Genomic DNA, 16,639 nt, shown 5'->3' with positions numbered 1-16,639 from the left:
GTGAGTCTTGGCATAGAAAAGTTTAAAGAGTAAAGCAGCATTGGTCAGATCAAAAGTGTTGGGTGAACATAATTCTGAAGGAATAATGATAGAGACGTAAAAACAAGAAGCCACTTGAATTGTATTGGAAGGTATTAGAGACATCAAAGGACTGGGAAAAACCCCTTGTTTAATGTAAGTCCTTTCTAAACTCTAAGGCAAAAAGTAATATGAATTTACATGGTAATTATAAACCACAAAACAACAATTCACAAGACAAGTAAACAACTAAAATAGAAACCAGAATAAGAAAAATAGAAGTTAAAGGAGAGATGGAGAGAGATGGTTGGGGTCAGAAAACATGGTTTAGTCATCCTTGAAGTCTCCCTCAGACTCTGATCATTCTTACTGCTCAGTAAACACTTTGAGCCCATCAACATGGGGAGGGGCAAAGTGAGAGGTGGTTGGAGGGGATACAATGCAAGGATATCCTTGTGGAGGCACTGATATTGAAAATTAATGACATTTTGCAAAGATGTTTACCATAATATATCAGGGATTATTCTGGAAAGTTAAAGATTTTTCTGGAATGTACATTTTCATTTTTTAGAAACTCCAACTAGCCCAGCGAACGATTTAGACATTTCAGCTTTAGAAATAAAGAGAGGGGCCACCCCTGTGGCACAGAGGTTAAGTGCGCACGCTCCACTGTGGCGGCCCCGGGTTGACAGGTTTGGATCCTGTTGCACACCGACATACCAGTTGTCAAACCATGTTATGGTAGCATCTCATATAAAGTAGAGGAAGATGGGCACAGATGTTAATCCAAGGCCAATCTTCCTCAGCAAAAAGAAGAAGATTGGCATCAGAAGTTAACTCAGGTCTGATCTTCCTCACAAAAAAAGAAAGAAAAGGAAATAATGAGAAACTTTCTGTCAGTTTTAAGAATGAAAACCAGTTAGCATCTGGAAAACATTTGCAATTTTAGATGAGAATGTGGAGAAAGAATTAGATGTCACACGTTGTTTTTGCTTTTCTCTAGGGCAGTAAGGCTTGCAAGGGGAATGAAGTTCCATCTTTGCTCTATTGAGTTTGAGAAGGTGTAAAATACACTTGTGCTGGGCAACACTGTTGACCTGTGGAGAAAGACAAATGGTTCAAGCAGCTGATCTAAAGGAATAACAGAGCTCATAAAAGTTCTTGTCTTATAAAGGGTTCTTCTTCTTTATTGAACTTTAGTGGACATCCATTGACCTATGTGTGCAAAATATTTGTGGTAGGTATTGAAGGAAATACAAAGAATTATAAGGTTCCAAGCTCCTCCACATACGTGACATGGTTTGCAAGATATAACTGGATTCTGCCAAGGTATTTAGTATATGTTGTATTAGAGAACCTAAAAAAAATGGGAATGTTATCGAGAAATTGTAATTAAGGACAGCTTCTTAGGAGAGGTGGACTACATCGAGTCCTCAAAGGGACCACTTTTCGGCAGGTGGAAGGAAAAAAGAGTGAGGATTTCAGATGGCGGAAGAGAAGAAATGTACAGAAGTAGAAAGGAACATGGTATTTGTGCATGGGGGTGGGGAGGCCATGACAGGCACAGTCTTCCCGTGACTGAGAGGCAGCTCAGTTTCCTCCTCCAGGAGCCCAGCACTGCTTCCCACCTCCCGGCCTCTTTCACCTGCAGAACCCCCGCCTGAGCCAAGGCCTATCTTATCTGGATCACTGCCTAGTCTCCCAACAGGTCACTTTACTTCTAGTCTTAATTTCTTCTAATCTTTCCTCTACAATGCCTCCAGAGTTATCTTCTAGAATCAAAGTTTGTTTAAATGTGACATCTGCTTAGACTCTTTCAATAACTGCTCAGAGCATCCGAGAGAACATTCAGACTCCTGAGCTGGACATGCAGGCTTTCTCTTGCTGTCCTCATCTTTAGCCTCATCACCCACTGTTTCCTACATGTTTGCTTTGTTCCAGCCTTAAAAATACCCCTGTTTTCTGAAAGCTTTAGCTTTCATCTTTTATGACATATCCTTTATATCTGTCTTTTTATATGTGTTTCTTCTGCACTCCTACCCCCCACTTTAATCAACTTAATTCCTATTTCCTAATCTAAACTCATGTCAAATGTTCCTTTCACTTGGACACTTTTCCTGAGAGGTCTCCATCTAGAGACCCCTTTTGATGTCCCCATTCTGGGACCCTCTACTTGTCTACTTTACCATAACTGTTGTTTTATTCATGTCTCATAAACAGTGAGCTCCTTAAAGCTGAGACTATCCTTCTTCTTGATAAATAAATGGCCAGCAGTAGGATACATTGGAGCATATGAGGAAACCATTGGTGTAAAACTAATTGGGCCTGATCTAGCTTTTTTTTTTTCCAAAAGGGGCCTGTAGCCTCTTTTCATCTATTGTACATCCACTTTAAGCAATTAACATGTCTAAAGACAAGAACAATGCCCTTAAGATGTAAATGCAACTTCCCCCACATTGGCATTTCCTTAATGAATAGCATTTCTCTCTTGGCTAGGATTTGATTGCTGTGCTCATCCTGTGACCACCCAACTCAAGACAACAGCCACGCCCATGGAGACAGCAGACCTGATACCCACTCTGTCCATCAATTGATGTGTTGACAGGTCAATGTCATGGCTATTGTAAAAGGGATATTGCAATCACATGTGATACATGCTCTTTGATAGTATATAACCACTGTGTACACCACACTTCTTCGGAGTGCTCCATTTCTTCATGAAAGGACTGTCCTGGATTATATGTTCTTCAAAGTTTGGCTCATAATAAACTCACCCCAGTTTTGATTTATAGATTGGTTATGGGTTGTTTGCATCAACATTTCTTGGCATAGTTGCAGCAGGATTTCAGAGAAACCCACCAGAGACAACCTGGAATCTACACTGAAATGACTCTTGGTACCGCAGGGGCTCTTTGAGCCCCACCTGGATCACTGCATTCTTCAGGTGATCCTGGTGAGTTCTCCTAAATCCCCGAACTCTTTATTTTAAGTTGATGGTCCAGGGGCTGGCCCTGTGGCTTAGCGGTTAAGTGTGTGCGCTCCACTACTGCCGGCCCTGGTTGGGATGCCGGGCGCGCACTGACGCACTGCTTCTCCAGCCATGCTGAGGCTGCATCCCACATACAGCAATTATAAGGACGTGCAACTATGACATACAACTATCTACTGGGGCTTTGGGGAAAAAAGGAGAAGGATTGGCAATAGATGTTAGCTCAGAGCCAGTCTTCCTCAGCAAAAAGAGGAGGATTAGCATGGATGTTAGCTCAGGGCTGATCTTCCTCACACAAAAACAAATAATATTAAGAAAAAGTAAGTTGATGGTCCAGGAGTTTATTTGAGCTGTTTTAAGGTCTTGAGACTAGAGGCTTTGAAGGATACTGGTACATTTCCTAGGTAGAGAAAAACCTAGGGGGAATTTCCTAGGCCAAGGGACCTTAGGGGAAGCTTGGAGTAAATTGAGTTGGTTGTCCTTTTAATTTGGCTTTAAAATTGGAAAGAATTATGTTTATAATGTCTGAACAAAACTGCTTGATAAAGAAATGAGAGTCTGGACTTGTTCACCTATGAAGAAAAGCGACATGGCTCCTCCTGGCTGAAAAGGCGTTTTACAGGTGACGGAAAATTGTCAGTAGGAATGTCAGAGGTGAACCTCACGATGTATAGCGGTCCTATAGGGCGTTCCATTATCATTCAAGTTAATTGATTATAGCTTCGTCCGGGGACTGGCACATGAGGGTTTGTCACCCGCACTCCGAACACCCACGATGATCCTAGACTGCCAGCGGGAGAAATGGAGACACGTAAGAGAGTGATTATGACATTCCTTTAGGGAATAACACTCAAAGCAGCACACTTGTGACCCACTACACAGTTCCTAGAAGTTGTTCAGACTTTCTAAAAAACAAACAAAAAAACAGAACTAAAAATGGGAAACCATGCTCCAAAAGCCTGCTGGCATCCAGATGGACAACCCCCCACGGGGAGTCCCACTGGTTTCAAGTATACTGCATATGGAAACAATACTTGCAAGTATTTAACTAAATGGAAAAGGTTAACTAAGGATGACTTAGGTCGTAAATGGCAAAAATTGGGAACGTTTGACATCTGAAAACTACTGTATTTGCAGACACAGATTGAAAAAGCCTGCAATAAAACTAAAACAAAAGAAGGTGACACTTATTACGATTGGCATTTAGAGGCTTCAAAGAGTAATAATGATAAAATGACTTGTTTACAGGAGACTAACCATAAACTGACTGAGACCATTTCTGAATTAAAGAGAGAGAAGTCAGAAGCTGTCCACCCCCTCACCTCCTCTACCTCCTCCACTGCCGCCGCTTTCAGCACCTCAGAGTTCATTACCTTCTCCCTCAGCACTTGTGTATCCTTTCCTTTCTGAGCTTCCGTACACTGACCTATCCACTTTACATCCTCCTCCCTCAACTCCTCCTCCTCCTTCACCTCCTCCTCCTCCTTCTCCTCCTCCTCCCCCACCTTCTCCTCATCCTTCCCCTCCTCCTCCCTCACCTCCTCCTCCTCCTCCCTCATCTCCTCCTCCTTCACCTCCTCCTCCTCCTTAAACTTCCCCTCCTCCTCCACCCCTAGAGAAAATAAGGAGTAACACTCAGGGAGACGATACTGAAAGTCCTAATGTTATATTGGCTCCCTTTAAGGAGAAATTTGTTACTGGGTGAGGTGAGCCTGTTCTTGTGTATACTCCTTGGACTAGAAGTGAATTTAAGAATTTGACGAAGAACTTCCCAGACCCTTTGCAAGATTCTTTAGGGTTTGCTCAAGAATTTGATTTTATTGTTAGAACATATGCACTGGATATTCAGATTTATATCAGCTTGTGCATTTGCTGGTGTCTGAGAACAAAGCAAATGAATGGATAAAAGAGGCAGATTGGAGAGACCCCCTGGAGGATTTCCATAGGCATGAGCCTCATGACCTTAAAGAGTGTAGGGATATCGCTCAAAACTTACACAAAGCCATGCCAGTAGTTTTTCCCAGGAAGATAGATTGGGCTAAAGTCCATCAATGTAAGCATAGACCCGAGAAATCTATCTTTGATTATTTTGAAAGGCTTGAGAGAACCTTCAAACAGCACTCTGGGATGGCTCCTGAATGTTTTGAGGATCATTAAAATGATTCAATTTTCAGTTCAATTTCCTTAGAAGGATTAGATGAGGAATTAGCAAAGTTAGTTAAGAGACATGAACTGGATTGAACTTTAATACACACTAGTGCTCTTGTCACTATTACAGATAAATTATCTAAAAACTTCCAGAAAAAAAAAAGGCCACTAAGGTTATGAGTATAGAGCTACAACAGCTTCGTGGCCCAACAAACGTCATCCTTTTAAAATCTAACCAGAAACGAAATCACCGTTTCTGTTACTATTGCAAAAATCCTGGTCGTTTCAAGCAAGACTGCCATAAACTCAAATGGGATTTAGGGGGTGACAACAATAAACAGGAATAGGGCTGCTCTGAAGATTAAAAGAAGGTATTTCCCCTCGTCCTCACAAATGCCTTAGGGGAAATTGAGATAACTATTGGAGGGGAAACTTTAAAGGTCCTTGTAGATACCATGGCTACCTTATCTGTCCTCAACCTTACCCTTATTCATTGCCCTCTCTCTCGGAGTAAACAAACAGTTCAAATGTTAGGAGTTTCGAATTTTCCAATGCAGGTTTTTAAATCAGAAGCAATAATTTTTCAGTTAAGAACCATCACAGAAAAAAATGTGTTACTCCTGGTTAAATGTGCTCCAATTCATTTGATTGGACGAGATCGTCTAGAAGCATACAACGTCCTTTTCACAAAAGGGTGAAATGTTTCTAGATTCAGAAAATCGGGAGGCTGACCAGACTGTAATTGCTGAAAGGTTGATGATTGTGAAATCAATGACTCAAATAGAAGAGAAAACTGATGACTTGTTATTGCAAGTGCCTAGAGAATTATGGTCATCATCCTCTTCAAATATTGGGAAAATTAAATCAGCCGCTCCTATTAAGGTGACTTTGACAACCCTAAGCCTCTATCTAATATTCGGCAATATCCACTTAGACCAGAGGCATTAAATGGGATAAGCCCTATCATTCAGGAATTTCTTGAAAATAGACTTATAATTCCTTGTACTAGTCCCTGTAATACACCTATCTTGCCTGTAAAAAAGCCGAATGGGAAAGGCTGGAAATTTGTTCAAGATCCGAGACCTATAAAGAACATTGTGATTCCCCGACATCCTGTGGTTCCCAACTCACACACTTTGCTCTCGGCCATTCCAAATAACAGCTGCTATTTCTCAGTCACTGATTTGGGCAGTGTCTTCTTCAGCATTCCCGTTGAAAAGAATAGTCAATATCTTTTTGCCTTCACGTGGGAAGATCGCCTAAATACCTGGACAGTGATGCCACAGGGCTATACTGAGACGCCCACTTAATTTTCCCAGATACTCAAGGCTGACAGTGAACATAGAATTCCCTAATGACTCCACTTTAATTCAATATGTGGATGATTTCTCTTGCGTTCAAACACTAAGTTGGATTCTCAGAAGGACACAATTTATCTGTTGCAACAGCTAGCATCTAAGGGGCATAAATTGTCCAAGGACAAATTACATTTTTGCCTGCCTGTTGTAAAATATCTAGGACACTTTATATCTAAGGATGGACTGTTGATTGATTCTGAAATGATTAAAGGACTCCTGGATTTTTCTCTCCCTAAGACAAAGAAACAGTTAAGAGGATTCCTAAGACTAACTGGATATTGCAGGAACTGGGTACCTAACTTTTCACTTATTGCCCAGCCCTTATATACATTACTAAAGTCTGACCAGCCTGATTTAATTGTATGGACACCAGAAGGAGAGAAGGCAGCAACTACCTTAAAGTCTCTTTTGGCCCAAACACCAGACTTAGGACATCTTAATTACAGCTTGCCATTTTTCCTCTTCATACATGAAGATAAAGGAAATCCCTTAGGTATCTTAACTCAAAAACATGAAGGTCGACATCAACCTATAGGTTATTATAATCAGTAGTTAGACTCAGTGGCAAAAGGGTTTCCACCTTGTATGAGAGCCATTTCAGTAGCAGCGTTCTTATGCAAGACCACTGAAGAAATACTGATGGGGTCTCCTTTGATTATCTATGTTCCTCACTCAGTCAAATCTCTCCTAAATACTCATCACACTCAGCATTACTCTGTCAGCCGACTAGCCTCCTATGAAGTTCTGTTGCTCTCTGCTCCTAATATTACCTTAGCCCTGTGTAATAATCTTACCCCTGCAACTTAACTTCTAGCATCACAAGAAGATGCCCACGACTACATTTATTAACCAATTACCTACTTACTCCTAAGAATGATTTGCAAGAAGCTCCCATTGATAATGCTGATCTAATTTGGTTTACAGATGGATCTTACTCAAAGGATGAACAAGGATGTTATCGAGCTGGATATGCAGTAACGTCCTCAGTAGACGTAATCGAGAGTTCTTATTTACCAGAGATAAAGTTAGCACAGCAAGCTGAGTTAATTGTTTTAACTTGAGCTTGTCAATTGGCCAGAGACCAGGTAGCAAATATCGACACTGACAGTCGTTATCCTTTCAGAGCAGCACATGACTTTGGAATGCTGTGGAAACAACGAGGGTTTTTAACCTCTTCAGATCAGCCTATAAAGAAGGGGAAACAGGTTGTAGAATTATTAAATTCCATACAGCTACCGAGACAACTAGCGATTATTAAAATGCTAGGGCATTCAAAATCTGATACTTTGGAAGCTAAAGGAAACCAGCTTGCCGATGCAGCTGCTAAACAAGCAGCCTTGAAGGCTTGCCCTACCCAGCCTCGAGAATGCGTGCTGCTTCCTATTAACTCTGCTAACCCAGTAAAAGACTTCCCTCTACAGGCCCAAGAAGTGGCCATGGAAGAAGAAAAACACATATGGCAGTCAAAAGGGGGAATTTTTGACACCCCCTCACAGATGTGGTTTGGGCCCAATAGGAAACCCGTGGTACTTGTTGGAGCACAATTGCCCCTGTTCCAGCATATACACCAACTAATCCACTGGGCACCTGAAAAGGTGATTTTATGGGGAAAACTATACTTTTGGAAACTTTTTCCCACATTGGCCCATAAAACTTATACTCGTTGTGTTATATGCTCAAAGTATAATCCAGGGAAACCACTTCATGGGTCACAAGGCCACTTTCCCCTTCCTAAGGGACCCTTTGAGGAATGGCAATTGAACTTTGTCTAAATGCCACCATCTCAAGGATATAAATATATATTGGTAATTATCTGTATGTTCTCACATTTGGTTGAGGCCCTTCCTTGCAGAAGAACAACGGCTCTAACAGTAGGTAAATTACTATTAAAGAGAATAATTCCTGCTTAGGGAATTCCTACCGAGTTACATAATGACCGGGGAACTCATTTCACTGGACAAATAATTAAATCTATTTGTAATATTTGGCCAATAATGCAACATTTCCACTGCGCTTACCACCCCCAATCCTCAGGATCGGTGGAAAGAACTAATAGCTCTATCAAAATTCAGTTGGCAAAGCTTTCAGAAACATTTAATCTCTCACGGCCAAAAGCTCTTCCATAGTGCTCCTCAGTCTTAGATCTACATTCTTTGGTAATCATCAACTGTCTCCTTTCGAAATAATAACTGGACGACCTATGCAATTAGATGAAGAAATGTAGGAACCAACTTTACTTAAAGGAGATATTTTACATTATTGTCAAGGTCTCATTGAGGTTTTTATGAGAAATTGGTAGCTAATTCTTTTCGCAGTAAGCTCCCAGGAGACGAAGACCTTAAGGATCATGGATTACAACCTGGAGATTTTGTTTATTGGAAAAGACACCTGATAAAGGACTCTTTGCAGCCCCGTTGGAAAGGACCATATCAGGTGCTTTTAACCAATCCATGTGCTGCAAAATTAAGAGGTGTAAACTCATGAATTCAAACTTTTCATTTAAAAAAGGCTTCTCCACCTGAATGGACTTCAACTCCAGTCTCTGACACCCAACTTCGACAGACCAAGACGAATATCTCCAAATCAGGATGAGAAGAAGACGACATCTGTTGTAGACAGCTGTCCTGAGACTCTGGACCAGGCCTGTATTTCTAACCTTATATCTCTTCATTTAAACCCTTGTAGTGTTTAAGCTTTATGTAATTGCTAAAATAATCAATTTCTAGATTGCCTTACCATTTTCCTACACCAATGCTTTACACTTCAACTTTATAAAATAGATTAGAACTTAATTACAAAACCATTTGTTGATGACAAAAAAATAAATGCCATTTAAGGTTTTCCTAATACAATGTTTGTTTTTCCAATCTACATCTGAATGGACCTCTGATGGCAATGTTTTTCTGCAATGGGCACATTCCTTTGTTACACATAAAAATCAGTCTACTTGTTGGCTATGTGGCCAACTTCCACTTTCTAAGACCCTTGGTGGCTCTTTCCCTTTCGAGGCACAGATTGGAAAGCTCTAAAGCAATTTATTGTGATACAGAGATCTAGTTCTAATTTTCACAGTTCTTCTGATATTACTAATTATGATCCTGAAACATGGTTAATAGCCCATACTATTAGTAATACAGGACACTGTTATTCTTTTCTATTACTCAAACCATCTAATTATCCCAACAAATTGCAGCTAAACAAAAGAAAACAGACATTACAGTAAAAACCATGGAAGGTTTCACATAAATTTGAGATGGATATGTTTGGCTTGCTCCTAGCCATGGATCTTTAAACATACCAGCACATTTATGTTGGGAACAGAGAAATCATTCCAAACAAAATCTACCAAATTACACTCTAAAGATGGGCTGGATACCCACCGAGTCATGTCAGAATATTATTATACGTAAAAAAGTGATTGGTTTGGAACAGACTGGTCTCAAAGACCAAGCGTCTATTGGATGGCTCCTAATAGAGCTCACTGGTTATGTGGAACAAACCTCTGGCCTTGGCTGCCACCAGGATGGCTAGGGCGCTGCACTCTGGGCTTCTCTTGGATACAGGGAAAGCTTCGTCCAGAGCTAACATCTGTGGCCAATCTGCCTCTCCTTAAGGCCAGATGGGCTCATTCAATGTTACACTTGTATGACCACCTAGTAGCTATATTTGCTCCTTCCTTGGGGCTGGAAGATGTCATATCACATATACAGTCTCTGACAAAATTTACTCAACAAGCCCTTAACGATAGTCAGGAAAAAATAGCTTTCTTAAATACTGAAATGTCTTTAATGAGAAAATCTGTCCTTCAAAATAGAATGGTCTTAGATATTCTTACAGCAACCCAAGGTAGTACATGTGGAATCATTCAAACTGAATGCTGTGTGTTTATACTTGACGAGTCTTCCAATGTGTCACCTCTACTAAAGCACATGGAAAATCAGGTGAATGCCTTAAGTGATCCTACACCCAGCCTTGATTTGTTTGGTTGGCTCCCTTCTGGTATTGGTTCCCTTTTTCGATCTGGATTGCAATTCCTATTTCTATTACTTCTTGGAATTCTTGTACAAATCATTATATTAACACTGTTGTTTTCTTTACCTAGTGTTGTAAGACTGGCATGCAAACTAGAGTAATGGTGGCTCGGTGACTTGAGATGGTCAATCAATCTTATAAACCTGGACAAATTTCCTTTTCTGTTAAGAACTATGCCTAAAAACTCATTTTAAACTAATCTTTTAAAAAATGTTTAATTATTATCATTGTTACTGTACTTGTCCTATAATTGTGCACAATGTAGCATAAGAGGCTATATATATTTAAAAAAAAAAAGCGCATATACAATGTTTGTGCAACAACCTAAAATTAATCCAAAACCCATGAAATGCTTCCTCTGTTTATATATATATACCTCTTTGCTTGTCCACAATATCTGACTAATTCCACCCAATGTGAAGAACTGGGCAAATAGATGAGATAAAAACCTGGCACCGAAGGACGTGATAGACCCAGGGCATGCAGCAACCACCCTGACTCTGAGGGACAATATTTTGATCATCAATGCTTTCTATCAAAAGATTATACATCAAAAGGGGGAAAATGATAAATAAATGGTAAGCAATAGGATATATTGGAGCACATGAGGAAGCCATTTGGTGTAAAACTAGTTGGGCTTGACCTAGATTTTTTTTTCCAAAAGGGGCTGTAGCCTCTGTTCATCCATTATATATCTATTGTAAGCAATTAACATGTCCCAAAGACAAGAACAATACCCTTAATTTGTAAATGCAACTTCCCCCACATTGGCATTTCCTTAAGGATAAGCATTTCTCCCTAGGCTAGGATTTGATTGCTCTGCCCATCCTGTGACCACCCAACTCAAGACAACAGCCATACCCATGGAAACAGCAGAGCTGATACTCACCATGTCCAACAATTGACCTGCCGACAGGTCAATGTCATGGCTATTGTAAAAAGGACATTGCAATCACATGTGGTACACGCTCTTTGATGGTATATAACCACTCTGTACACCCCACTTCTTTTTTTTTAATAATTTTCTTTATTTATTTTTTCCCCCAAAACCACAATAGATAGTTGCATGTCGTAGCTGCACATCCTTCCAGTTGCTGCATGTGGGACGCGGCCTCAGCATGGCCAGAGAAGCGGTGCATCAGTGCATGCCCAGGATCCAAACATGAGCCACCAGCAGCAGGCATGCACACTTAACCGCTAAGTCATGGGGCTGACCTTGTACACCTCACTTCGTTGGAGTGATCCATTTCTTCATGAAAGGACTCTCCCGGGCTATATGGTCCTCAAATGTTGATTCATAATAAACTCACCCCAATTTTGATTTATAGATTTGTTACGGATTATTTGGGTTGACATTTTATTTGTCTCTCCAGTATCTAAACACAGTACTTGACACCTTTGGTGCACTCAGAAAATGTTTGATGAGTGAATAAGTATGTGGGAGACCACACTCACTGGAGCAGAAGGGGCTTTTCGGGGAGTGGTAGAAAATTCGTTGACATTCCAACTATAGAAGTTGAAGCTCTGGGCTTTGGACCAGTTTGTCTGGGAACCAATCCCAGTGATTCCACTTTTAACTGGGGAATCTGTGTAAATTATTTACTCTCTGAGCCTTAGTTTCCACATCTATAAAATGGGGCTACTGAGAACTCCTGTCTCATATGGTTTTAGTGAGATTTAAATGCATTAATTAATGTAAAGTGCCTAAAAGAGCTCCTGGCACATAATAGGCACTAAAATGTTAGCTGTTATGTTATCACTATTGCTCTTATTTCTGAGCAATACTCTGGTTTTGAAAAGATGCTTTCATAATATAGTTGATCCTCATTATTTGTGGAGTCCGTGGTTGCACACTTTCCCACTAGCTAAAATGTACTGGCAGCCCCCAAATCAACACTCTCAGGACTTTGATGTCCATTTGCAGATATGCACAAAATGGTGAGAAATTTGATTCACTCAACGTGCATGTTCCCAAGTGAGGGGGAACCAGGTGACGCTCTGCCCTCTTGTTTCAGTCCATACTGTAAATAAGTGTCATTCTTGCAGTCTATTTAGTGCCCTATTTCTTATCTTTTTGTGTCTTGTGTTGGTGACTTTGCTGTTTAATATGTCCCCCATGTGTAGTGCTACAATGCTGCCTGGTGTTCCTCAGGGCAAGAGGCTGTGATGTGCCTTTACAGAGAAAGTATGTGTGTTCGACAAGTTTCTTTCAGACACGAGTTACAGTGCTGTTGGTGTGAGTTCAATGTTAATATATCAACAATATATATTAAATAAGGTGACTTTAAAGAGAAACACAGAGAACAAGGTTATGTATTGATCAGTTGAAGAAAATGTGACTAAGGCTTGCAGGAACCTAACACTGCATTTCCCGTAGGAGCAGTGGGTCATATTCACTGATTCAGTGTTCACAGTGACTTTATAGAATGTCATACTGTGCATAATTAGAACTGTCTGTATCTTATGTAATCCTCACATACTCCTTTATAGTAGGTAGGGTAGGGAACAGGGTGTCCATATTTTGCTATTAAAGTAAGGCTATTACAGACCTTATGAACCAAGTAGATAATTTAAAATGTCTTATGCTCAGCATAAGAGCCATGATTTTTTTTTTTTGTGAGGAAGATCAGCCCTAAACTAACATCTATGGCCAATCCTCCTCTTTTTGCTGAGGAATACTGGCCCTGGGATAACATCTGTGCCTATCTTCCTCCATTTTATATGGGATGCTGCCAGAGCATGGCCTGACAAGTGGTGCATCGGTGCGTGCCTGGGATCCGAACCTGGGCTACCAGCAGCAGAGCATGAACACTTAACTGGTATGCCACGGGGCCGGCCACTAGCCATGAGTTTTTGAGCAAGGAAGATGTATGATGAACTGATTTTTAAGGAACAATTACCTGGCAAGAGAATGTGGTATTGAGAGGAAGAGGGATAACTGAGCCGGAAATGAGGGCCAGCTGTGAAACTCTCCAAGTATTCTCATTGCTAGGTGAGGAGATTCAGAGCTAAGGTGCTGATGTGATAAAGGAAAAGTAGCAGCCAAAGGATGAAATAATGGGTTTTGTAATCATATATAGGGTATACATCAGGCTGTGGTTCTCAAAGTGGGCTCCCTGAACCAGCAGCATCAGCAGCACCTGGGAACTGGGTTAGAAATACAAATTCTCTGGTGCTGCTGCAGAGCTGCTGAACTGGAAACTCTGAGGTGGGGCCTGGCAATCTGGGTTTTAACAAGGCCCCCAGGTGCTTCTGGTGCTTCTGGTGCCCAGCAAGTTTAAGAGCCAATGAATTAGAAAAATGATTCCAACACGTCACCATGTCCAGGTAAGCTGCAAGGCAGGGAGGTGGTATTTGTTTGGAGGATAAGACGCATTTTAAATTTTAGGAAAAAGTAGTTCAGCATCTGTTTCATCGTAAGGTTTCCAGAGATGCCATTTTAGATATCTACCTGTGAAGCTCTTTTGTCCACAATATGTTCTCCTTTAGAGAGCCCTTGGTAAGTTATTTACCACTTACCACATGTTCTGAGAATCCCTTCTTTCTTGAAATCCCCTTTCAGACTCGAATACATACTTTAATTTTGTGCACAATCTCATCTCTTTAAAATCTGGATTTCTTTTCCTATAGGATCATGTATGGCACATGCAACCTTACTGTCAATTTGGAATGCCATTGGTTTGTTCCAAAACCTTAGAATGTTTTAGAATTTAGAAGCTGATGAATAGAGAATGTATAAGCTTTTGTGTAGGACTCATATTTTTCATATGTCTAGAGATATTCCCAACTTGCCAGTAATGTGGCCTTAGATTTAGCAGAACTTGAAAATCTGAATATAGTAGATAATGACTTATATATCTCATATTAACATTTACAAAATAAATGATCAGAATGTTAACTTACCAATAAGCACTTTCCATATTCTAGGCTCTGAAAGTATCTTGCTTACATAATAAACATGATAAAGTTTCAAAGATGAGCCAATTAACTTTTGAGCAAAAGCTTGACTTGAGTGTATCTTGGCTTCCTTTTTGACAGTCGTAACCTTAATGTTACATTAACTTTTTCTTTTTCTGGGAATCAGATGATCTTGTATTTGGTGAACATTTTAATATTCAATGGCCACATGTATTTTGTGATATGCACGTCTTCAAACAATCTATAAGAACTAACCATTACCACCCACATATAAGATTATACAGGAACGGAAGAATTTTGGCTGACTTGTATTTAATTGTTCAGCCAAAGCAAATGGAAGACTCTACCACTTACAATGATTTAAGGGTGTGAAGCAGTATTTTTAAATACAAATAACCTCAAAATTGATAATATATAAAATATATTACTTACTGTGTCAACTAACCAAAACAGTTAAATTTGCTATCTTTCCTCCATTTTTTAAGGATGCACCCATTATATAGATTCTGTACAAAATTGCAAAGATCACTTTTTTCATTTTCAAAATTTACTTATTTTAATTTTTAATAGTGATCACCTTAGTGTTGGGTAAATTGCTGCACAATTACTGGAAATGCTGAGAGTCTTTTGGAAAAGTGTAAAAGTCTAAAGATAATGAAAAGTACATTTCTCCAATGTCAAGTCCTTTGAGTTTCTGTTTACTTGTACTCTGAAGAGATGGAAGATTAAGTACCAGCACAGGACACAAGGGAAGAGGCTGCCAACTTGAGGGCTTCCCACGGACCACAGAGTGCCTGGCAGAATCTTGGAGATTAAATCTGGGCTTTGTCCATTGGTGGGCCCTGAGAGGAGGATTTTGCTTAAATGACCAGAGAATAGACAACCTTTTTCTTGATAATAAGTAATATTTATCACGTCAATTTCTTTATAAATCTCTGAATAAAATTAAAAAATGTAACCCGTATAGAAATCAACTCTTACTGACAAGCCCCACAGCCTTCTCTAGAGAGCTCAACAGAAAATGTCTCCACTGACTATGAATTGCTCTTCTCTGAAAGCCAGCCAGCCCTTCACTGATAGCCCTGGATAAGGAAGGTCAGACACAATTCTTTAAAGATGTTTAGCTGAATTCAGAACCAAAAATCCTACCTCCAGTTGGCTCCTTTGTGAGACTGGATGGCCAGCCTTATTTCACAGGCTGGGCAGTTGAGGTTTCACATGAGCTTAATTGCTCTCTTCCCCAAGTCTGGAAAAGGAGGCTTAGGGATGAGATTTTGCAGGTAAAGATAGGGTCATAGAGGGGAATAAATATTTCAGCAAATTGGTATTTTGTTCTCTATAGTGGAAATAATTTAAGAAGCGGATAGTCTCTTTCTCCAACTTCTCTTCCCTTTTCTCTATTTGTAATATCACTGTAAAAATTCTCTCTATAAAAATTTCAGTATTTTTTCTTTGCAGTCTATTATCATCTTTATGAATTCTTTGACTTCATCACCTTCTTTTCACCACAACGCTAGCCACTGAGATATTATTATAGATTCAGTTTTGCAATTCATCCTCTTATCTCTATTTCCTCTGCCATTTTTTAGTTTTAGTTCATTTTTTTTTTAATTTTTTTGTTTATTGCAGTAACATTGGTTTATAACATTGTATACATTTCAGGTGTACATCATTATACTTTTATTTATGCATAGATTGCATCATGTTCACCACCCAAATACTAATTACAACCCATCACCACACACATATGCCGAATTATCCCTTTCACCCTCCTCCCTCCCCGAGTCCCAACTGTTACTTTTAGTTCTTATTGTATCTTATGCTTTAAAACATTTGAAGCTTACAGAGTATATCAGTTCCTTATTTTCACAACTTTTTATCTAAGTGCCCTCAACTATCACTTTTTTAAAAAAGAAGTGAAATACATAACAGAACAATACACTGTAATAAATTGACCACTTATAAAATTAAGTTCAACCTGAAATCGCTCCCCACTTAACAGAGACAATCTTTTACAATTCACCATGATTTAGCTCAGGCAGGATCAGCTTATCAATGATTTTTGGATGCTTTAAACCACATGAGATAAGTACAGTGTAAAGTAAAATGGTTAATCTTGCAGAATTTGTAGAATTTCCTGATGGTTAAGGAAGTTGATGGTTGAGAGCCTGAATCA

Source organism: Diceros bicornis, unplaced genomic scaffold, assembly GCF_020826845.1.
Source record: "Diceros bicornis minor isolate mBicDic1 unplaced genomic scaffold, mDicBic1.mat.cur scaffold_96_ctg1, whole genome shotgun sequence".
Taxonomy (NCBI): Eukaryota; Metazoa; Chordata; class Mammalia; order Perissodactyla; family Rhinocerotidae; genus Diceros; species Diceros bicornis.
The sequence above is the reverse complement of the archived record's forward strand: the minus strand, read 5'-3'. Positions refer to the sequence as shown.